This window comes from Bombus terrestris, chromosome 12 (genome assembly GCF_910591885.1).
Source record: "Bombus terrestris chromosome 12, iyBomTerr1.2, whole genome shotgun sequence".
Taxonomy (NCBI): Eukaryota; Metazoa; Arthropoda; class Insecta; order Hymenoptera; family Apidae; genus Bombus; species Bombus terrestris.
The window spans coordinates 12,349,718-12,376,250 of record NC_063280.1 but is presented as its reverse complement, the minus strand read 5'-3'; the positions used below and the strand labels follow the sequence as shown (position 1 = coordinate 12,376,250).

At 35.1% G+C, this 26,533-nt stretch overlaps 1 protein-coding gene across 2 annotated transcripts in view; it reads right to left on the bottom strand.

Moving 5' to 3' along the window:
* The window catches only part of LOC100645685 (lachesin), a 262,444-nt gene that overhangs the window by 152,014 nt on the left and 83,897 nt on the right, over nucleotides 1-26,533 (bottom strand). The window lies entirely within an intron of this gene.

Below are 26,533 nucleotides of genomic sequence, written 5' to 3'. Positions count from 1 at the left end.
GATGTCGTTTAGAAACGTCAGCACATTTTGGCATATCTGTCGATTCGACCGATTGATTTTGATAACAAGTTTTCATCGCGGCAACGCGCGATCGAGACGTTAATCGTTCCATGATAAAATTGTTGCACGGTTCGTTGTACGCGACTGTGACCACAAAATATCAATTAAGAAAACGAGGAGATTACAACGAAACAGAAAAGTAATGCTTCTTTCAAACACGCTGTAGAAGATAAGAGTTGCGTATATTCGAACGTTGCGTCTAATCGAATGGAAGCAGATGTACGGACGCACACGTTCAAACACGTCTTGCGTCGATCGGTCATAGGAAATCTCACTTTTAAAGCATCTGGTTTGCAGGATCGTTCTTGGGTTCCTGGACGCAGTTTAACAACTAATCTAATTCAACTTGATTTCCGATAAACCGGAATAAAGTAGTTTGTGGGCATCGGGCATCGACGCACGACGTGCGAACAACGCAGATGCATTAACAGGAATTCCCGTTGAAAAGTTCACGGCGAGATCAAGAAGTTTCTCGCATTTGGATACAACTTTCGGAGAAGCTTAATCTATACCGTCCGAAACCGCTCCGCGAAACGCTTTGGATTTACACGCTCGTAATTTATGGCACGTTCTTTTCCCTCGCGTGAATGCCCCGCGCTTCTTTCGTTTCTTGCATCGTACCTATACGCCGTCCGATATACTCCACCGTTATTCCGTTCTTCCTCCACGTTACTTGTATCTCGTTACACCAAGCAAAATGCGATTTACAAATTTAGGAACACGAAACGACGAATTTAGTGGACATTTGTCGATATAATCGCGGAATCGGAGTGCCGTTTCTTAGACGATCTTTTCACGTCGTTTTGTCACATTACATAATTAGGTATCGTAAGCATTCGTAAATATTCGAGTGTACTGTTGTGCTATCTAAAACAGCGAATCTAACGTTATTTCAGTGAACCATAAAATCTTAATACGCTTTTAATTTCATCGAAAGTACAAACTTTCTAGTAACGCAACAAGACTTTCTAGTTTTTGTATCGCACCATTCTCGAAAGTTTTAAGGATACTTTATTAGAATTTATGGTAACAATCACGTTGACAGATTTGCGCTTTACGATAAGATGCCAGTGAAGAGGCAACACCGGTAACGGATTGCTCTGAAGGCGACTGCAAGTTGATGATACTTGGAAGCTTATTTCTAATCTTGCTAAGTGTTGGACGAATCTAGTTAGATCTACGTTGGATTCGAATTTATCTTTGCAGTTCGCAATAACCACAGCCTTTCGGGACATCGATCCGATATGAAATACGAAATCCTGGAAACATCGCACGCCAAACGTACGAAGACGTGGCGTCGCCGTTTCTATTCGTGGGAATGAATCGAATGGAATTTGAAATTTACAACTCGGGCGTTCGTCGCGCGACATACACCACTGATTATGACACCGAGCCTCGGGCGTGTTATATAAAACATTTTAGAATTTCATTGGCGCTATATGCGCTGTATTGGCGGTACGACGAGAGACGTATATTTGCGGATGTAAGTAGGACTTACAAGATATTCGCATATTCACTGCAAATATATATTTAGTAAAAAAATTAGTATCCGATGTGAAGGACTATTTGAAGCGTGCAATAAGTATCGTAAGATCGAATATCGAGGCTTACTATCTCGATATATTGAATATGTATTGAACATTATCGAATATCTATGACATATGCCGAACATTGCTATATTTAAATATCAACAATTAAAATAACATAATAGCTAAACAAAAAATTATAAACTTGTCATCTATTTTCAAAAGGCTTATAGGTATTCAAATTCTGAGACAAATTTGTAAAAAATCAGTAACATGATCGGTTTTTTGTAGTTTCCAATCCGCGGTGTAGATCGGAAAACTTGTCAACGGTTCGTATCGCATACCATATATTGAAAACGAGCTTGTCGTAAGTTTTATTCTGCGATTCGCATCTCTGAAATCTGTGAACTTAGCTAACACCGTGCTAATCCCTCCCTTTATTACGCTAATCACGTTCCCATGGCAAATACGATTTCCCCTCTCAGCGATCGCTTTATCATCTCATTTCGAAGCGCCGTTTAAATTTACAGCCGCGCAATTCGCAAAGACGACAATGCTGTTGACACGTGTGCTCCCCTGGTATTAATCTGATTACGAGTATATGCGAAGTACGATCGAACGATTGAAAGCGAATGCTGCTGGCTATCGCGTCGTAGATGGGTAGTGGAATAACAGAGTTGGAAAACGGCGAATGGAAGACGATCTTTGCGAGGGTAAGGGCATCGTCATCCTGGTTTCACGACGAACCGACCCGGGGATAGGTAGGGGTACACGGGGTTGGCGTTAAAAAGAATTCTGGGAAACGATCATGGGATTTCGTTCTAATCTGTTCGACGGATAACGATCGGTCTGCTACCGTTGGATATGGTAAAAGAGGTAAAGCGCGCGGCAAGGGGTGGTTACACCGGTTGGTTGAGGTGGCCCTAGCACGAGACGATGGGGTGGGTTTCAAGCAGATTGGCTTGCATGGCAGAAACTCCCGAAGTCGGAAGCTCGTTATGTGCAGCACGCAAACACACGACTCGAAATTATCTTCGTAATTAACTGCACTTCTTAACATAACGCATGGCGTGCCAACCGGGCCAGACGGCGAGAATACGTATTTGGTGGAATCTACCAAGACGATATGTAACCCGAAACTGGCACCAGCTGCTAGCCGCCTTTCTGGACGCTGGTGTGTACATATTACGCGTACTTATGTATCCGAGCTGCACCACGTACAACCAGGATGTCCCATAACTCGCGATACCACACATCGTATCACGGAAAAGTATTTCCCGCGTTTGGTGGAGCGCAGTCGCTCGGATAACATAAAGTTTCGTGTGCACGAAACTGATCTTTGGTACGCGCGTCTTCTCGCTCGCAGTTTCGAGCGATAGCTAATCGAAAAAAGCGAGCTTCTTTGCTTCGATCTTTCTCATTTTCTGCCTCTAATTCCGGCACCTTCGTACGCGTCGTGCATTTTAATGCAGAAACCGTGGCTGCATTTCGAAAATATGAACCGAAAATACCTGGACTTTGAATACACGTATTACTTTATTTTCAAAAATAAAATATTTTATATTTGAAATTATATATCAAATATTTTTATACTCGAAGCTACAATTTATATCTAGGTAAAATATATGTGCAAATACTTTTTCTACCACTGTATATCATCATCGTCTGTCTAATTCGTTAATTACGATCTTAAACAGTTTACTTTATTTTAGCAAAGTAACACGTAGGTTACTTTATCCGTGTATTTTTACCAGATCGTTATATATATACATATATGTCTTATACAACGGAAATTTATATACAGCGTATATATAAGAACAAACGAAGTCGTTGAAAATATAAAAAAAGGTAACAAGTACGCGACTACATCCTTTCTCGTCGCTATAATGCAAATTTTTCATGAATATAATATTGAAAACTATTCTTTAATGTATGTTCTACGCATAAATAAGGATAAGGAAAAATTGTTTGACTATTTCCTTGGTAAATTTTAAATTACATAACTAAAGCAATTATTATTTACGATTTTACAACTTCAATCTACTTCAATAACCGTTTATTTGAATCGATATAAAACATCTAAATACCCTTGTCTCGCAATACGTTTTCTATAATAATTACACGCTCTTAATTTCCAACTATATTGAGAGTGCCATAGTAAGAGTATGTTTTGATTCTGAACATCTTGTTACTCGAATTACTTAAAAAAAGGTAACAATTTTAACTCGTTGATACATTTTCGAGTACGGTTCGAGTATGCTAAATTTCCATCAATTACATGCACGAAGAGACAACTCTGGCGAAAAAAAAGTTTCAAATTGCCACAATGGTTGTTTACCAGAGCTGTAAATTGTTTACCAAAAACCGATTTTCATTTCGGCTATTGTTTTTCCCACCTACGATCAGGCACGACCCGCTACAACGACGTCCATTGATTTTCGCTGTTGTGTTGCTTTAAAATTTCGCGTATATGCAACATGATTTCGCTGGACGTTGTTAATTGGCGGCTTAAACGAGTCGCTTCGTTTCGTTGCGTGATACCAAAATACCTTTGTAATTAGAATAATTGGTGTACACTTTCGCAAAGGATTATTCTTTTCGCTTCGAGTGAATAATTTTAACGTCTCTATGCATGTAAATCGTGTGACAATTTCTGCTACTATAAAAATGGCTATACAAAATATTAACACGCTACGTGGCAGTGTTTATACGAAGCGTTACATTTATTTAATACGCGAATCTGCTTTAACGAAGTAACACGCGTTTTATAAGTAATGGATTACGATCGCACGTAGGTATCGTTTCAAATTGTCGAAGAAAGAAAATGCAGTTTACGGAATAGCATTGGACGTTCAAAGGTGACGTTCGAAGTAGTACACCTTACAAAAACTGGAACTCAGCGAAAGAAACGAAAGGCCGCAGACAAAGTGGAAACAACAAAGTCAACTAGGTATAAAACTGTAGATTGTGCAACGTGTAATATTCCTTTTCCTTTCTCACGGATGAATAACATACGTATGTAATTTGAATTATGAAAAGACACACGAACGAGAAGGAAAACGTGAAATGCGGTTACTTCGCTTACGCGTTAATTCAACGATACCTTTTCGCTTTTTACTACGAAGACATCGATGATATTTAGCTTTTATCGATTTCAACGAAACTTATTATCGACTGTGCGATCTTACTATCAGAGAGATCCACAAATTCCATGCGATTTTATGTGACGCAACGTAATAGGTCGTTGTATACGCATGATGTCGGTTGCAGCGCGATAACGATAAAATTATATGCATTTACTTCGAAAATACTAACATCTTAAAATTGTTTCGAGTAAATATTTCATTTTTTTATTTTTTATTTAGGTAACTATTATTTCAGAAAGGAGGATTTTTAAAACTCGGTATATTGTCAATGTTTCCACGTTATTTTATTTCCACGCTGAACGTGTATTTCTCTTCGCGTTCTCTATAATTTTAGAAATAGTGCCCGTTTGATATTAAAATATTGAAAATAGTTAAATATATCGTTTGCGATATTAAAATTTAAAGAAGTCAAGGGAAACCTACTTATTTTTACTCTTGTTCTTTCTATGATCTTCAAATATGCTATAACGTTTTCGATGCATTTTGTAATTGGAAAAACGATAAAGATTTGAATTAAGATTATCAGCACCTTCGTAAGCAATTGAAATAACAAAGTAAAATCAAAGGTACTTTACTAGTACAATCGCTCTTTGAAATGACTTTTTATGTAAATAATTCTTCGGTAAAAGTTTTATGGATATAACCATAAAATAATAGAAAGGGAGCAGAGATAACGTAATTGAAGAAATATATTTTTCCGTTCTTCTCTTTGCGGAATTTCCTCGACCGTGCTCGTCCACGCTTTTTCTAAATGTCGCTTTTTAAGCATCATCGTGCTCTGTCGGTACACTAGAAGCTAGCGTAGTACGTCAAAGGCAGTCGAGTCGCGCGCGAATACATTTTTCAACCTGTCTAATTATCTGACTCTTGAAAGTCCGACAGCATTCAATTGGGCTGAAATTTATTCGGTAGACAGAATGCTCCGGTAATTTTTGATAATAAAAATGAAATTCGCCTAAAAGAATCGTCCCTACACCTGTGCAACGATAAGTAAAATTAACGATATACGCTGTTTAAATTTATATATAGATTCAGACATTTTTAATACGATATATTAACATTCGTTTATTACTTCATATAAATAACTTTCATATATATTCTCATATTATGCCCACATATCATATATATGCTCATATTATTTTATTCTGTTTTTATTTTATAGTGTAATATAACGAGATTAGTTTTCGCATAAATGTATTATATTCCAGATCCATTGGTATTGGTTGCAAGGAGAATATCGTTGTCAAATTCATCTCTATGGAATTATAGACGTTTCATTAATAAATTATTAATTATACCGCATTACTTTCATGGACCAGATTCTTGAATTTCTAACCGGTAATTCGCATTAGAGCTTGAACTTGATAGTAGAATGATACAAATTTTCTGATAGCATATTTGATAAATTGCAAATCATGAACGTTGAATGTCTCGATAAACAAATTTAATTATTAATGATATAAAAATTAATATTATAATTAAATAAAGTATTTCCTTTTTTAACGTCGTTCTCTCATTTATTTACCGTGTTTGATAAATAAAAAGTGGGTCGGCGAAGATTGAAACAGGACTTGAATTCACCTTTCTTCGTCCATATATTTTTTAATTCCTTCGTTAAATTGTTAAGTGTCTACCAAATTGCAACGTTCGATAATAAATTCTGTCATAATAGATTTCGCTTCCTTTTTATTAACAAATATATCTAAAGCAAAAAATATGTTACACGTTTATTTCTGTCATGGGAAATCGAATCTTATGTGTGAATAGTTTTGTAGATTCTGACATAAAATATTAAGTAATTCTACTTTATTGTATAGAATTTTCTAGTACGTGTCCTAGATTCCTTCTTCTATTTACGTGGTTGTGCGAAACTCGATCGGTTTAAAGATCCCCAAAGAAATCTTTGGAAACGTCGGTATTGAATATAAACTACCTTGACACGTGAGCTTTCTCGTTTTACGTTTCGATTTACACATCTTCGATTCAATTTACATAAATTATTGTTATTATTGTTATTAACATATAAATTTTATATACTCTATATACTATCGTATAGCTTTAAAATTACCAATGTGTGAATTAAGCTACGATACGGTAAAGCTGTTTCTTCGATTCATCGTTTGAACAAAAATATCATAGGAATGTATATATAACGTAATGTTTATTCGTTAATGCGAATAAAAATAATATATTATATTAATGAAACGACACAAAATGTTTCTTCCAAAATAACTCACTGTATCTATATTTACGATTAAAAGTTAATTAATCGGAAGAATCAGAGTACGTTCGTTTAATTACAAATATTCTTTTGGCATTTTTGCAACAAAATTTCTAGACATTTCTGAATAACTTTAGCAGGTAAAAATACGTTGGAAAATATTCTATCGTATTTTCTATTACAATTACGATGTAATAAAATAAATTACAAATATTAATAGATTTAAAAGAAATTTACCTTTCTTTAACTTAACGTTATATCTAATATATTGATAACAGGTTTGAGAGTTAATCTACATGATTTATATGTATAATTAAAATTTGGCAGAATAATGACGTAAGTAGACCATAAAACTCTTACATGAAAAATTTAGGAGGCTTATGTAAGGAGAATCTTCTGAAAGATTTAAGACATCACAGTTCGTGCATAACGACTCGCAAATTTGTCGTTTACTCGACCGTCTAGAAACTTTTGCCAAGTTTTTACATAGAGTGTAACTTCTTTCTTGCAGCTGCGGCACATTCGCGCATTCGCACATTCTCGTGCTTCGTCCGTTGTTCTTCGCTGCAGACTCACCGGGTCGGATGGATAAATTGGCCGTTTAATTTGCGTTTAATTAAAGTACCACCCTATTACCCTCTCCAATAGCTATCATAACTAATTCCGCGATACCTTGTTAATTCTTAATACGATTATTCCACGAGCTAATATGTGATCGATCAAGTTCACAATCGCTTTTCTTTTCTGAATTTTAATATTATTTCTTATTTTTGTATTCAAGTTGTTTCTGAAACTGAACTTATTGAAACAACCGAAACAACTGAAATTATTAAATTAACAATTCGCGAGCTTACAAATTATTCAACGAAATAAATATTTTGTATAATATAATACACTGTATGGAAAAAGGATTTTTCCTCGGAATTATGTATCGTAAATAATTAACAGTAAATATATTATCAGCAAAATAACATTTCAATAAAATACATACATATTCAAAACCGAAGAAATATTTTTTCTAAGAATTATAAATTGTATATGGTTATGTATGTATTCGTTGCTATTCTTCAGTGCTACGTTTCATTCAATTATTTAGTTTCTTATTAATATTCTTTGACACAAAGGTGGAAATGGATGAACATTAAAATACAAGTAAATACGTAGATAATATAGGTAGGTAAGATGGTTTTCAGAAGATCGTTTCAGACTTTGGTGATTCAAAGATGATATCTCTATTCCAATTAAAGGACTTGACAGCTAAACTTATACATGTCCCTCAGCCCTTATATATTCTTAATTATACGTCATAAACGCGAGTCGATTCAAATATTCTATATAAGCTTTACGTGGTTATTCGTTAAACCTGAAATAATGACATGCACGGAATAATCTCTGATTGAAAATACATTGAATGGACTTTGCAAGCTTTGCATTGAATTTTTATTTTACGTACCGTTCTCCGTAATATATTCTGCGAATAAAATGCAAGGAGATTTTCATTAAATTCCGTGTAAAAGTTAATCCAATAATAACAATTATTACTTTAATCATTATAAAACAATGTTCCTCTTCGGATGTAGTAAAATTTAAAGCATAGACTACATGTATATGATACACATAATTATGTTTAAAAAGTACGATGGATATTTCTTAATCGTTGTAATGAAAAATGAATCTTCGTCGAAAATTATTATGATAGCCCGTATTTGAGTCGATATTAATATGCAGTAAAATTAAAATACAAAGCATCTAGAATACACGATTCCTTTTGAAAAAGAGCAACCGATATTTTCAGATATTGTAATAAAAATGAACTTTCATAGATTACTATGTAGTGCCTACATTTGAATTAATATATCATTGCTCAACATTCAGAACGTAATCGAAAACTAATTTAACCGACCACAATGGTCAATATCAATCCTGGCCAATTCAAACGTAAACGCACGACCGTTCCGCACGATTCAGTTTCGTTACCAACAATTACCATCGAATAATATTTCACAAGTACGATCCATAGAACGATACGAACGATCGCGAATTAAGCGAGTAATTCGCGACTATTTCGATAAAAACACGCGTAGTCGTCGCAAAGGAGACGCGATAGACACGCAGAGGGACCGGGTGCCCGTCCGACACTTTGGACTTCCACCGGTGTTGATTACAAATTCAGATAACATAACGAGCTAACGAGCGATAATTATCGCGCTCTCCCAGCCGAATCTCGTCAAGCGATTTAATCAACTTCGTACACCTATGTAACACGCGTATACGCGAGTCAAGCGAGCGGACACACGTTAAACAATGACGTCCTTTAATGGTGTTAACCCGATTGGAGGATTATCATGGAACTGGTCTTATACCGAATTGGAGTTATATTATCTAAATGGAGAAAATCTTGAATCAACGTCGCTATACGTTGCTACGTTTTCAAATCTTATCGACGTAATCGTGTCAGTTGTGTCTCATCACGGTGTTAACGAAGTTTCAGACCGTTTGACGTAATGTGCGCGATATACGCGCATAAGTTTTCTATGCCAAGTGTTTTTAGATGCTTTCACGGGCCATCGTATATCCGTTTAATATTTCAACGATCGCTTATCCGTCAGACATATCGACGAAAACGGTGTATAAAGTTAATTCTCATTTTCAATGACTTCAAGGACTTTTCAAATTATGACTTTATATTATTCTTGACATTATTACTACAAATTGCATAATTTGAAACATGAAAATTTGCGAAATGAGTATTTAAATGCTTGCATATTTAATATTATAGGATATACACATACAGTATATATCATCAAACAACAAACATATACACACATAATTTGCATGTTCAATATAATATATGTATATGTACTGTTCGGTTTGAATAATTAGCAATGCAATGACTCGCGCTACTACTATACTGTAATTGAATCGTAATTTATTGTTATCATTGAATCTATATAAATACGAGGATAGATCGTTAAGGTTTTGGAATCGGCGCTAAAAGTTGCTTTACTAGTTATTGTTAGTGTCATTTCGGGAACTTTGCAATCTGCTCTCGTACTCGCATACTAATATATTATACATATAGAATTCATACATATACGAATAAATACATAAAAAATCCATGTTCGTATCCTAATTATTTAACTATTAGTATAAAATCTGTATAAGTTTTCATTCTAATACCTCATATACATAGGACGCATACATCTGGTAGCTGTGTACCATAGCATTGTAATTAAAACACATTACACTATCAGTCAACAAAAATCAAATAGAAAACGACAGGACGTGATATATTTATACGACGAGTATTTACTTTTAGGCGTTAATGTAAATGTTTGAGAATTTCTTGGCGGAAGACCGGGCTGTCAATTTGTAGCAATTTTCAAAAATTAAAAAAATTAATCTTTTCTTGAAACTTTTCAACGTGTAAAATTGTTTGCAGCTGAGAGAACACGGCTAAACAATATTCGAGTTCGAAATTTTTGCGAGCTATCCCTGGGGATGCAGCATGCGAGCAGGACGCAGTTCCATTCTGACGATAAGCGCGCAGCTGTGCGCTACTCCAAGGTTATACAAATGTTTTTTATACTACACAGCGAAGAGAATAGTTGTTATTGAATTTCTTTAAATTCATTGTATCGATAAATATATTTGTAAAGTCTTTGTATACGTTGCTGTTAAATAAATCTTTCTTTTTTACGAGGAAAAGAAAAATTTCTAAACGAAACGAGAAATGTATTTACACGAACGTTAAACCAAAGTATGCATTTGAATTTTCGAAGCAGTTACATTACCTACACGAAGTTTTCGCTTCGGATTAAAGTTCAAAAAAGGTGGATTAGAAAATATACTAATTCGCAATTGTTATATTACGGAATTAATTTTTAATAAATTAAATTGAGAAAATTAGGATAAGGATAATCTTAACAATCGTCTATTTGAATCTATTTCTTATTCGTTTGTCGAATAAAATGTCTGAAAATGAAAATTACCTACTGAACAAACCCATCCGTCACTAACCTGTATTTATAACTGCTCATTTGTTTCAATAAAATACAGATTCCTTTTAACCGAGCATGCAATAATTTCATTCCATTAAGGAAAGAATTGGCTGAAATCTTCCTTCCTAATAAGAACCAAGAGATATTGATCATCCTCCAAATCTATCGTTTAAAATCAACGATATATCGTTATTTAAACAACATAACAAAACAACTTAACTAAACAAAAATACTAACACGTTAATCAGCCAATTAAAAAATCCTAATAAATTACTTTTAAAATACCGTTCCATATAAAACGTATCTTATTTCGTATTTGCATGTAAGCAAAGATTTAACGCATACTTGTTGAGTACTTAGTTGCGTTAGGAAGCTGAGTGTCGAGTATTGCATTATGAACGTATTAACTTTGCTGTATATTATTGCTGTTAAGACAAAGAGAAACGTCGATTGTCTTACGGGCAGAACTGTTTCAAATTACTTCCTACGCCAAATATGATAATGAAATAATACTCTGGAACGATGTTTAGAACAATTGGAACAGTCCGAGAGAACTTTCAAGTGTTGGGGGATTGGTCAGAAAATCAATTTTTAGCGTTTCTGAAAGCTTTCGGAATAAATGATTATTTGCTTGGAACGACATGGAACAGACGTAGAACAACGACAAAAGAATTCGAGATTATTTACGAGTTACGAGCAATTAGTAGGAAATTTCATTGACCGTACGAAAAAGAAATTTCAATAAAATTTATTTGACGATGATGAAATTACGTTAGATTTTCGGAATGAATTTCACAATAAATTAATATGCAAAATGTATTCACGCGAAATAGGTCGATTTGGAATTTACATAAACATTCGCTAATTTCCAAGCATTATACGTACTTATTCCGCGACACTATGTTAGAAAGAAACGTCATGAAAATTTAATACGCGATCTTACGAGTGAATTTCATACGAATCGATTTCAGGTGATGCCAGATAAGCAGGTACATTATGGCGAAATAACGTTCCAGTTGCATGCATTAATGGGCCTGAAATTACTCTTTCGTATCATGCAAATTGTTTTGGATAGAGTACTTTCGAATAATCGAAATTAACGCCATGAATCCACTATAGTGTATTCCTTTGAATAATTGAAACTGTACCGTTGGCCACATCATGAATTGTAAATATTATCTGTGACCCTTCGAGGCATCTTGCGCTCTATTAAGTACGGTTAACTAGTGTTTCGAGCAGAAGTGTACTATTGACTACGACTTAGTTGGAAATGGCGCTTGAGCGAACTAGAGACAAGAAACGACGTCTATGTTCCCGCTAAAAAATTTTAAGACTCTTTTATTTTCGATAAAACTTTAGCATTTCGTGACTATGAATATTTTAGTAAAATCATTATTATGTTACTTCGTATCGCAAACTTTGTGCGTCATGTAATAATGTTTCGAATGTTGCAGCTAATAAAGTTAAAAGTATCTGATCATGTATCATAGAAAATTTCAATACGTACGCTATATTATGCGTGTTATAATTATAACGCGTGCGTTTCGAAAGTTAATTATCACTATTAAAATTCGATAATAAGTTACTAAAATCGATACCAGTTCCAATTACGTTTTGAAACAGAAGTACCCGTTAATATGCAATTACACGTTTTCAACGTAAACCAATTTATCGATCGATAGTTAAACAAAGAACTGCAGCCATAATAATAATATAGCATTCTGGCTAGAATTTTAGAATTTTAGAAGTACATCGCGTAAGTAGTTGAAAATGACGAAACGTACGATTCGTGACGTACAGGATATACACATCTATTGCACGCACATATTGCGTTCCAGACAGTAGTTGTAAGTTGCAGACAATATTCTGTTAGCTTGTGATCACTCTTATCGCGGTCTGAAACGAAGAAAACGTATAAAGAGATAGACAGAAGAAAGGAAAGAGAACACGGCACAGGGTGAAAGAAACACCAACGATACAAGAAAAAGATAGGAGATAGTAATAAACAGGGCAACGGACAGATGAGGAAGGAGAAAATGAAAGGACGAGAGGCCATAATACGTAATAAAGGAAGTGGCCACGAAATAAGGGAAAATTGTGTACGAGTTACATCCTTCCGGGCCAGTGTTATTCGTACATTCGTTCTGCTGATATTTTCTGTCATCCTCCGCGAACCAACAAATGGAGTAATAATTTCAATAAAACGAATTATTGCACCAGAGTAATTAATAAACCTGAGAAACGGTCGTTGGTTCGATCACTTTTCAGTCCACGTTTTAAATGGTAATTTACATTGTACGATGTATTATGGAAGCGTTGGAGATATTTTGAAATAAAAGTTGTAACAAATCGGAATATCAGAATCGGAACAGAATATAAATTACATCGATAAAATTTGATGAAAGATTTTCTTTGTTCGTAATATCATTTCATACGCGTGCTATTATTAAAACTTAAAAGCTACCATGGTATTCAATCTCAGCGAGTTATCGTTCAATTGTATTTTCTTTTTCATGCGGTATCTTGTACGATGCGATGCGATGCAATGCACGATAAGATTATACGCGTATAAGATTATTACAATCACGCTGACAAAAACAAAGTTATAAATAATTTTCTATTTCAAGATGATTCAGAAAAATTTATTTTTTCTAGTTTGTCCAAATAAATAAAGTAAATAAATAATAAGATGAATAAATGAATAAACAAGGCAAATACTAATGGACGTTTCAGGTTCGTACGGTGAAAATGACGAAACCCACTAATTTCTTTATATTGATCGGTATGTGTATGTAAATAAATGTTGGCAACAATATTTGATCCCGAACGTAGAGCACGTTTAATCGAATTTACATTGTTCCGATCAAAGGAGATAGCGGTTCCGCGAGTATATTGTTAAAGTAAATTACTATTTCCTCGTGATATTAGACAAGAAACAGAAATAGAAAGGAAGAGGTTGGTTAAAAAAAGTTTCAGCAGTGATAACGAAATTACGAAATTACGAAATTACGTGACGGTAAGACGCAGAAAATGAAGCTACGTCAACTCAGTAAAATTGAATTGGTTTCGCGTGGAGTAAATGAGTATTCTTTTCATTAGTATAAATACCTATTAGGTTTCAACGCGTGAAAGTTCAATTTGAACCTTCTGGATTCTGTACGATTAGACTGTATCAAGGATAACTTGCTTGTAATATTCGAGCTTATTATTATATTATAAAATTGCTTATCGCGTGTATCTTATTTGAAACATCATTGTACAATTACATTTATCATTATGCATTTAACGTTTAAATAGCGCGTCTACTCCGTCGTATCAGTTGTTATATTAATAGTTGTATAGTAATTGGTATGTCAGTATGTATGTACATAGTAATAATAGCTTTTTACAACTATGTAACGAATATACACGAAATTCGAGATATTTTCCCTTTGAGTTTAATTCCTAGCTGGTACTCTCGTTCTGAACGACTACTATAAGTTAAATTAGATTTCGTCCCGTTTTTTCCAGAATAGATGAATATTTGTTTAACATTCACAGTTTTTATCGTATAAAGTACAAAATATAAATTAGAACGTACTTTAAAATTAAGTTGTTAACTCAACGATTGGTTCAAACTTTTATAGCTCGTCCATAACCTAATAAGCGTTAAGGGTAAAATTACAGCCAAAGGAGTACATAAAATTGATATCGTTTATCATATTGGTAATACCAATATTACATCAGTTACATATTATACACCGGTAATAACTTTTTCTAACGATACCATCCTTTAAAACTAAGAACGACAGATTTGCGAAAATTGCATAAAATTCAGGATAGAATAGAAATTTTTCAAAAACACCATCATCTTTACTGTATCTTGATGACAATATACTTGAATTAATAAACTTATTTCGATGAAAAACAAAAGCACAGGTATTTAATCGAACAAAACTAATATTTCAGCTTACGTTGTTCCCACCCGATAGTTCCAAGTGCAAAGATAAACGGAATTGCACAAGAATACATCGTGTTTCATATTCACCATAATTCCATATTATTTGCTGTACTGAACATGTCCTCGGAAACGAGTCGTTTCGCTAATAACCGCGAATACAAAAGATAGACGCTCGCCGACCTTTGAGGAGTGTGGACGTGCGAGCTCGTACTGTTTTATATGGAAGCGTATGGATTGCGTTGTTGAGTTCATTACTCTATCCATATTAGAGTTTTGTTACAAGTCTGCAAATAAATAGTATGCGAAGAGCATGTCGTGCAGCGAACCGCCACGACGTGGCGCAACGATATGTTATCATCCGATAATTCCAATTGTATAGAAACATACGCTACATTCCATAAGAATACATAATGTTTCACGTGCATATATAATCATATAAATTGCGATTACGATTAATTGTTAAATTAGCCATACGTGGCTGTTGCATAATAAACAACTGATCTTACAACTGAAAGTTTTGTAAACTATTTTCTATATAGTTTACTATTTTTTTAATATCTTCAGCTTTTGTACTATAGAGTAGCATTATTTATTTAAATAATTATATCATTTATTCGATAGTAGGAAGTTGTCTATATAATTATATTCGATATCGTAATAATCTTCGTTTTCTCTATGTGCATGACTATAAACTAGATTTGCCTAATGTTACTGAGTGTTTACAAATACGAGAATAATATTTCAACATTTACCTATTATCATTGCATTATGCATGCAATAATTATTTACTAATAGAAAGGTAATATTGCAAGTCGCATGCATAACGCATGCACGAGTAAATAACAATGCGTTGCCAAAATAAACAATTGCGGTTGATCCAAAACATTATAATCGATCGTTTAATTTAACCAGATTATTATTATTCGATCTTACTTCTACCACAGATAGGTAGATCGTAGAAAACTTTTTCTATTACACCGAGTTCATTGAAATAAAATGTTGATCTTCGTTTTACAAAATTCCTTGCAATTGTGTAATCCAATTAACGTTCATAAATTATAACCAAACAATGTTTATTAGATTTTATTTAGTAGTATCATCTTGTTTTTATTTTTTACATTAAAATTAATTTAAATTTATTACGCATTTAGTCACGATCGAAAGAAACACGTTCAACGATACGGTTATTTAATATTTAGCTAGTTGATGTCATATTGATAAATATCGCAAAGGTGAATTAATTCTATACAGTATGACGAACATCGAAATAAGCAAAAGTCAGAAAATTAATCAAACGTCCTGTATAGCAAATAACCAGATAGAATCACACGCAGTATCAACAATAAGATAATTAGTCCGATACAGTACCAATAGCAAATTAGTATAATAAATAGGCAAACGTAATCGTATACGGGATAATTAAAGATGGAACGAACAAACGAAAAATGAAATTAATCGAACGTATATTATAAAATAAATAATAATCAGATATAAGCGCGGATATAATGTTTTTTACAAGACGAGAGAAATATTTGACCATTGACGAATAAAAAGCGAGAGATCTCAGATTAGAACGAATTACGTCAGAATTATTAACCAGTCTCTTAATGCGAAATCTGTCGATGATTCGTCAGACGGCGAAGCAATTCAACAGAGAATTCAAAATTTTAAATATAACCTTCGCGTTGTATTTCCGTGATCGAATATAATGAGTGTTCGTGGCGACAACGGTGGTTTACAAAGAAATCGTCGACCAGATCGTGCACCCGTTCGTCGCAACACCTATGATTTGCGACGGAACAACCTCCCGCCAGCTCACCCGCTTCATACAACGATGAAGGTGTTCACGACAGTGTGCGCTAACTATACGTTCACGTAACACGTATCAAGACATGCAGACTCCGATACAGGGTGGATCAAAATTAAGATCGCGCTTTTAAAGAGCTCTATCGAGAAATCCTCGAATTCTTTCGTCTTTGAAATTTTTGATAATTCTATTTTTCGTAAATTACCGCTCGTAAATGTTTTATCTTTGATTCGAAAGATCAGAGTCAAAATTATAAGGTTAAACTTTAGAAACACGACATGTCCATCAGAAAATGCTTCTGCTTTGAACGAAGCGAATTTCGAAGTTTTGCTACTTTTGCTACTTTTTCGCTACTTCTATTCGCCATTTTTTATTTGTAATATTTTCAAATATTCTAAAATTCCCTATTGCGATACGATAGCACTGCTCTTTAATCGTTTGATAATTTTCGCCTCGCTGTGATCGATATTGATTCATTGGTACGTAAATATTCGCAAAAAAGTTTTAATACGTTGTTCGGCTCATCATCGGCCGAGTAGTCTCGCGAACGTTTTAACCTAGAGTCGCTGTTTATCGAAAAGTTATTATCAAAAAAGTTCTAGTGTTATCGAGCATTATCTGAAAGGATTCGGATCTTCTCTTGCACTCCTATTCAGAGAAAAGTCTAACCTGAGCTAATCGAAAACTGGTTTCAAAATAGTCAGAATCGAATTTGAGTTACTTAAATCTGAGTTACCTGAGTTATGTAGAAAAAAAGGTCTCGGTTATCCGCACTCTATTAAATGTAGATACTATTATCGGTAAACGATGTACTTTTTCATGTACTAAACATTTTTCGATAACGTTTTAATAAACGACGACCGGCATACTAAGACCATCGTGTTTCGCACCCGTTATACGCGATTCTAACGTAATATTGAAAGCAATGTTTGAGAATAAGCCCTTTGGGGCCAGTCGACGGCAACCACTGACAACGAGCAAACTTCAAGCGGCGAGCAATATGCATATTATTCGAAATGCATATTAATACGAATCGAAAGAAGGGAAGAAGAAAAACATAGCAATTCGAAAGTACTACAACGTTGGAAGAAAATTTCATTTCTTCAACGCCTAAATTGTATATGTCGGATTGCGAGGTTTCGAAGATCACCCTGTACGAAATGAAGGATCTAAGCGCACTCGGACAATCGAACGTAGAGAGGCGTGTAGACGCGGAGGCGCGTAGAAAGGCGTAAAGCGGCGGTGTGTTGCACGAGATTTTTGTGGTCGCGTGCGCCATTGCATGACGTCCGTATTGCACACGGCATGCCATCGTCCTTTTCTTACCTAACCGAGCACACACCGATGTTCCCTTTCCATCGTAGGACCGATATTAACTCGACGATTTCTGACCGCTTCTCGGAATTATGCCGTTTTTCGGGCTAACGACGCCGACCCTTGGATGAATTTAATAACGCACGCGTCACGCGCCTGATACCATCTCGATCGATCGAACAGCCGTTCTTATTTAAGGATTTCGCGAGTTTCCAAAACAAACACGATGACGTTTCACGTGATTGGTGAAAAGAAACGCGTGACTTTAATAACCTGAATGGGGATGACGAGTTGAACGAATTGGCTCTTTGTTTGAAATTTACGTGGTTTTCGAAAGTTATTCTAAGAAAGGGAGATTGAGATCGAGCAGGAAGACAGGTGTATACGTACAGCGCTTTTCGGCCACCTAGACAATTAGGTTACGAGAAATACTTCCTTTTTGCTTGTCATTCAGGCTTTTATGAACAAATAGGGATAATAGGCGTAAATATATTCCTACGAATTATCGATCGCTTTTACTCGATATTATCTTTTCTCTTTGGTAGATAATTGAAATTTCACGATTATAGTATAACCAGCGATATTCCATGAGAAGACAAAGAGTACGCTTTTCGATATTAGTTAATTTACAAAAATTGCAATCGACCGATTTACCTTCCGAGAGGCTCAATTATGGAAATCTTCCGTGGAAACTTTGAGATTAGAACTTTTCACGAAGATATAAGTTTTAGCGGAATTGTCGCGCGTTAATTGCCAAACGTTTCACGAGTGATCGCCTTTCCAGGACATGTAACTTACATGTTACAACGTGGTCTCTGGAGTACTAGAAGAACTGAGATATTTCAGTTATGTGTTACGAAATGTATCAGGAGAGCTACCTATTTCCCGCTAATTTACTATAATAATTTGTCGTCATAGAGCAAATCTAACGAAAAGATCAAATTCTATGGAAATAAAAGTACAAAAATAAAACCACCGAGATAAGTAAACGTTTGATAAATTCAAGTTTTAAGTTTGTGTTTTGAAATTAAATTGTTTAATTGTTAAATTGTTCTATGTATTTGCTAAGAGAAATGGGTTATTAACTCCGACTCGATATCGATCTTGACACCATGTATACCTACTCGATCGAAATACCGTGGAATTTTTGATATGCAAATTAATTTTGACTTGGCAATTTTCGGATTCCCGAACACCGTCACTACATCGAATTTAGTTAAATAAAACATTCGTGAAATTCACGTTTACGTGACAAAGCCTGTTAATTGATTAATATTATTGGCTTCGCATTATTTTTATTTTTACGTTGCACTTTCATTGATTTCTGAGTAACGGTTCTGAATAACGGTAAGAGGAATCCAATTACCGCGATTATATCGAATTACATAAAACAGAATATAATCCCACGAATCGATGAATGAAAGATCTTGTCGATTTATCCATTCTTAAATAGTAAATTTTGCAACGATCTATCACGTTGGTACATCTCGCAACCTCTTCTTCGTTTCTCAACGAACGTTGCTTTCAAATTTAGCGTTATTAAGAAGGAAAAGAGGAAGAGTCGCGTTAAATCTTCGTTACTCCGTTGCTGTCGATATCGTTATCATTATCGTCGATTACGCAAAACGTTGAAACGCGATCTGCTGCGGCGAGGCTACGGTATATCGTAAAACTTTCGAACGTATTACGTGCAGCCAGGTATCGTTCGGGCACGATCCTCCGAGTGGAGTACATGGAATTAAAGTAATCCAGGATGATTCGACGAGAGCGGCTATCATATGTCAGATGTACGTGTATACCTGGACTTGTACGAAGGACTAGCTGTGAACTAGCCTAGTTTACAGACACTTCTGCGCGCGAGTATGCGTCGAATGTGGGTGCATGACTAATGGAAGTATGTGATTAAAACTTTCGTCGCAATTTCTAGCACGTAAAACTTCCACCAGCCAAAGCGTAGGAAAATTTAAGCGCGTTTGTATATATACACACTCTGTTCCAGGGAATTGTGTTCGACGGTAAGTCGAGCGACGAAACACGTCCACGAGGATTCTCCGATTGTCCTTTTCGCTCCGCTGGCTTTATATTCAACCCGTAAAAATGCTACGGGATAATTAGAAGCTTTTTTCGCTTCTCCTTCAGTTTCTGCGACACAGGCATCCGTGTGTCCCTCGCTGGAAATATTTCACGCACCTCGAGACATCGTTGCGCGGACTCGTGCAATGGTTCAATTAGCTATTATACCGGACTGTTTCCGTAACGATAACGAAACCATGGAGATGTTTTTAAAGGAGCAAAGTAAAGGAAAGAAAATTTTCATGGCGCGTCAGATCGCCACTGATCCCATTTTCATTAGCTACGATGTTCTCTGGTACATTATAATTTTCATGGCAAAGTTATTTCTATATTGTGACTACTTTCGTTACGATATCACGAAACTTTGAAATTTATTAAAACAAAATTCACACGGTGAAAAGTCATCCATGATAACTTTTCGAGATTAAATCTTCTGAAAAAAAAAGAATAGACAGAAATAAATTCACGGCACTCGATCCTTTAAAAGCAAGAATATCGCGAACAGTCCTAAAACCAGAGATAGCATCTTAGTTGGTTAACGTTGTAACGATCATTGTGTTTTCACGTTTATAATTAATTTCAGCTATGGAAAATTAATAATTCTAAAAAGCGAGAAAGCAGTTCGAAATTTCAACGGCATATCGCATACAATCGTTTCAACGAGAAAACCGTGAATTGCTCGCAATTTTTCTTCGATACTACGCTCTTACGGAGACACAAATCGAAGTTGTCGAGAAACACGAACAGTAATTAATTTACTACAGAAAGCTACGCGCACGTATGAATCGTGTACGCGTGTTTAATTGCTTTGAAATACAAATTCCACGTTTCGAACGGCATACTAGAATGAAACAGAATGGTGTGAGGTATTTGCGTACAGAATTTCGCGCGATGTCGTTGCAATTACGTTTCGCTCCGCTCCGCTCTCTTTCTCCTTCCATCTCGTTTTCGCCCAATTTTCTCAAGCTTTCTCCAGTTCGAAAAAATAATTAGTCGCTCGCACTAATTTTCTCCTCGTTCGTTTTTCTAACGCGTTACCTCGGCCGGAAATAACAGTCCTCGAAGATGCTAGATCTTCGCGAGATCTTGAAGAGATTTTCGAAGCGACGACTTTAAAAAGCCTACGCAACGTGCGCTAACTCCGCTATGAAAACGAAAACACGTCGAATATCGGCACGGATTGGCGAACTTATGGCTGTCCCGTCCTTGAATACCGTAGTGTTGCGTTATATTCTTATTGTCCAAGTATAAGGTATCTCTGGCAAAACCAATCGACGTAGACAGGTATAGAAGAGGGAAATGAAAACGAGACGTTAACCGAGACAGTCAGAGCAACGTAAAATACGAACTAAAGGGAAAAGAATCGATCGTTTGTTGTCTGATCGTTATCGTTGCATGCTATAAGGGGTAATTTATAAATGCATGAACGGGGATGAATCTAAACGTTGAAATGTGCAAAAAAAAGGTCAGATAAACACGTGTCCTAGATACCTTACTTTTCGAGTTACATGGATGATTAAAGAAAGCGTTCCAAGCGTTTGCCTCGTGCTCGACACACGCTACTCTATGCTTTTAGCGTGTCTTGAGACCTAAAGCTTGCGAACGATATCAATTGATAGGAATCAGGCAGAAATAGAAATTCAGGCAGCCAGTATTTTATTATTTCGAGTTCGTTATCGTTCTAGAAGCGAAAAAATAAGTCCTTTCTTCGAACAAAAATATTAACAACAAACGAGAAGAGCTTCTTATACTATTTTTCTATGATTTTTCCTCTTTTCCAACTGTCACAATATTATATAAATTTTCAATGTTTAACTCTGTCGGTTTACTAACAGAGCTAGGTTAAGAAAAATACATTTTTGACAAATTGCAAAGATACGTGTCTATACTAATTAGTACTTTTAAAGTAAAATTGTATCGTACGTGAAATATATGTCAAGGAGTTAGATTAGATAGGGTTGGATAGAGAATGATTTATACTATGTTTCGTTGACGATACATGCCCCAGTTAAATGAAACATTTCTATAGTGGTGCATTTTATTTACGAAATAAAAGAAAAGTAAGAGGTTGCTAGTTGTGTGATTCGCTCGAATATGAATATTAATAGGACATATTTAAGTAATCGGTCGTTTGATAAACTCAAGCTGATAAAAGCGATAAGTTTCAAGTAAACAATTTCTCGTTACAGAGAAAATGCAAGAAGTTTGCGGAAGAGATTGATAAGAAAAGAAAGGAAAAGCTATATGATACGTTATTATGAAATAATTTCGTTGCAAGCAGGATGAAATTATACGAGCGAATCTCTACGTTCTTCGACGCGATACTACCATATACAAAATTTCATCGAACGAAACGTAGCGAACTTCCAATCAAGGAATACATCCCGCCCAATAAATTCTTCTCCGAGTGTCAATCAATTTTCGTATAACCGCAGACCAAACTGGAACGATATTCCTTCGGTTCTCCAATAATGTTTAGTCAAAGTAATATTTATTCAAACCTTTCGAGCAAATTTCATATTTTAAACAAACAACGTCCTAAATATCTTAGAAAATATAGGAGTTAGTGATTATTATGATTTAATATCTCTCTTACAAAATATAAATATAAATCAACCGCGTTTGCTTTTGCGAAACATAGAGCAAAAAAAAATTGACGCCGCATATTTGTTAGTTACTTCTTCTTGTTTGTTTTCTCGAATGGCTTCGAAGAAGGTTTCTTCTAAATAAGCAAACATCTGACATCGAATAAAAGAATGTTATAGCGTTTCACCAAGCTTATATTATTCTTTAAGCTCTAATATTATTTATTTGCTGCCTAAGTTTATAACAAATATCTAAAATATACGACATGTAAAATAAGAAATAAAATATTTTTCCAACCGTTGTGTATAATTTGTCGGTGCAAAAATTATATCCGTCGAAAAGATTACCATTTCGTTGAATCAATATTACAAAGGTTCGATATAAAACGCCAGATACGTTATCGATATTAAAATGGGTCTTGGAAATTTCAACATTATTTTATTTGAAAATTATTCATAAAATCTACTACGATATAAACAAGCGAAGGAACGCGTTTAATAGAAAGTAGATGCTCTACCGTAAGCTCGAGAATTCTAACGTTCCTCTTCTAGCGTTATGTCGCGTAATTTTCACATCGTAGAAAGAAACGAAATTCTAAAAAGAATATAATTCTTTAGAGGTTGTACGAGTGTATAAAATGAAACGAAATCCAAGCAAAATAATTTTTCTACATTTTCGCTATTCTTTATTCTCTTATCTTCTCTATGCTCTTAGAGAGGAATAAGAAAACTTATAATTGTAAAAAAGCGAGTAAAAGTAATCTTTATTAAAGTAAACGATTAATTTTACGAACAAATTTTTCTTTGTCAGCGACGCCTATATAAATAGAATTATTAAATATTTTTTTGTAGCAAAATTTCACTCGTCCAATTATGTAACTCTGATAAAATTACGTCATACTCAAAGTGTGGAACTATGCTGAAACATGATTTCATGAGAGTATTATGTAACCTTTCTGTTTCCATGGTATAATACCTAAATGGCCACATTATATAAAACTGTGTCACTCAGACAGCTGAACTGGTTACTCCGTATCTTGAAAATTTCTTAATTCTACCGAGAAAAATATAATTAACGTTTAATTTTTTCGAAATAAACACGATTATTCTCAACAAAGTCCATTACTTTCGCTTGTACATGTTTCTCCCGTCAAAAACTAACGATATAAAATCACAAGTAAGTTTTCTTCCATTTCCATTACTATGTATAGCTCATATAATAGTTTTCGTTAAACAAACTGTGTTTTATATATATATATATAGAGAGAGAGAGAGAGAGGGAGCGTAACCTCTTTTTCCTCGCTGCTGTGCTCGCTTTTATCACTCGCTGTAACCGTTTGAAGTTGCAATAGAACCTAGAAGCGTCAAATGATTCTAGTTAGCAAACGCAAAGCAGACATCGAACTGTGAGCAATCAAACGGGGAATGCGAGAGACGCTTCGTTGAATACACTTTCCGGTTCGAATGAAGTTAATGAACCTTAAAAATAATCTTCCTGTCGATGCGAACAGGACGTAAGTGAGTTAATAAGCATTTAATAATTTTTATATGTATGCGACCAAACGTCGCCGGATCTTTTTATTTTACGCTTTACTTACTCTTTGATAAAATTTCGATCCATATAAAATGTACGATTATTTTTAACAATTAACCGTTAGACGCATAAAATTTCATAGTCTCCATAGATATTACAATTAATTTATCAAATAGAAGAAGCAAAGTATCAAAATATTTGTGCGAAGGCTTGAAACAAATTGTACGATGCTAAATCGATTAAATAATAGCTCATAGATAACGTCACGATTATGTAGCCGCTGTTTACGAATGTATATCTACTCGGACACCGATCGTTAATCCATTATCGAGAAACAATTTGACAAGATAACCTACTCGAGTTCTCGTATCATTACCGATTACTCTGCGATAAATATGCCTGTAGAACAGATACGTGAAATTTCTATAGATATCCACTTACTTTTAGCAATTTCGCATTGTGCGTGTTTCGATATTTTTAGCGTTAAATAAACATATTTTTTACCCAACGGCACTGACAACTGGTATCGGTATTCACCGACTTTTCCCATACAAGAATCGCACCTGTTGTTATCGTATCTTGCAAGTATCTTTACGGTGGAAACTATGATTTGTTCATAATGTCTTGCTCGACTCTTGTTATTACTCGAGCCTAGGCAACGCGAAATCTTTGCCTTACGATTAGTATTTACAAATTTCACCTTAGTTTTTCCGCTTGTATATAAACGGATGACAGGCAAAATCCAGTTGTATGAAAATTAAGTCCGGTCATAAGAACGAAGAAAACGCGAAGGAAGGGAGAACTGGTGGACTTTTATTATCCGGCTGATCCAGTTACCCGGAACGTCTTTTATCCCGACTGTGATAAACGCCGCCCGATAAATGGAATATTTTACTGTATACGTGACGATAAATAAATAAACGAAATATTCTGAATTACACCTGTATAAAATATGTAAGCGAGCTGTATTTTTGAAGTTGTACACTCCAGTAGAGAGATTAACGCACGTGAATCGCGTTAAATGGCGAGCCAGAGCGCGAATGGAAATAACTATCGCGATAAGCAAAGCGACGATGTGCGTGCAAGATCGCTTCGTCAAGATCGCGCTTGCCGGTGTCCGAATCAAAATAATTATTTTTCCGCTCAAGCAACTAAGATATAAGCGAATTAACAATACCGACTACAGACAGCCATCCGCATCGATGCACGTATGCAAGGAAACAAAAGAAAAAAAAACAACGAAGCTATACGGTCCTGAAGTCGGAACTTGAATCACGCTGAGAAAAAGGAAACGTTTCCACGGTATAATTGCTAAATTGATCGCGTGTAGAAAGCGTGAAACGACGAAACCCTTTGGTCGTGTCACGTAGGAGACACAAGAAATCAGGAAATCGATAGATCACCGGTGATCGTCACTCGGATCGTAGTTCGAACGTTTCACGAATAAGGTAACAAAATTTGAACTTTAGATATGGTAGCAAAATTTATTGTACGAATTCAACAGAGTGACGGTTCAGAGTGTTGTAACGAAAAAGGTGTCGAGTGGTGATTTAGGAATTATACCGTTATTTATGTTGTACTAAGGTTTGGTCCCTGAAGGGATTATCGTCGGGTGTATATCAGACGCGGCTATTCTGTTACTATCTGGTTGTTGTTTCGATAGCTGTGGCATGCAGCATATTTTGTCTATCCTATTACCGCTAAAAATTCTTCGAATCAATCCTAAAGCGATTAAGTTGAAACAAAAGCTGCCTTCTGTGTTAAGAAAGAGATCTGTAAGCGATGAAAAAATTTGCAATTTATGGAAAATTCTCTCTTCGAAAAGCCCTTAAAATTTTTATCAATACGAGCCAGTTACAATTACTACTATATTATAAAATAATAATAATAATAATAATAATACACATCAAACAAAAATAATACGAAAGAAGCATTTAGACATAAAGGTCTTATTATAAACTAAAAGTACTTTACGAGATGATCGCAAACTCGTTATATATAGTTTGTTTCATAGTGTGTATATAGCGTGTATTTGCATTAATATAGATAATTAATACGATAATCGCACTAATAATACGTGTTTGTGTTAATATAATACGCTGATCTTAATGCAACGCGGGCGACACTTCGAAATAAATTGAATCGCCAGCAGTTGAACAATTCTCGACTGATTGAATCTGCGTGAAAATCTTCAGGTTGTTACGGATAGAATTAGTAAATACAATTAGGTAGATGGAAACGCAACTGTAGCCTGTGGCCAAGCGCACTTCCTCGCAATTATTGCCGAGATTAATTTTCCACGACTTGTCTAGTTTAACTTTGAGCT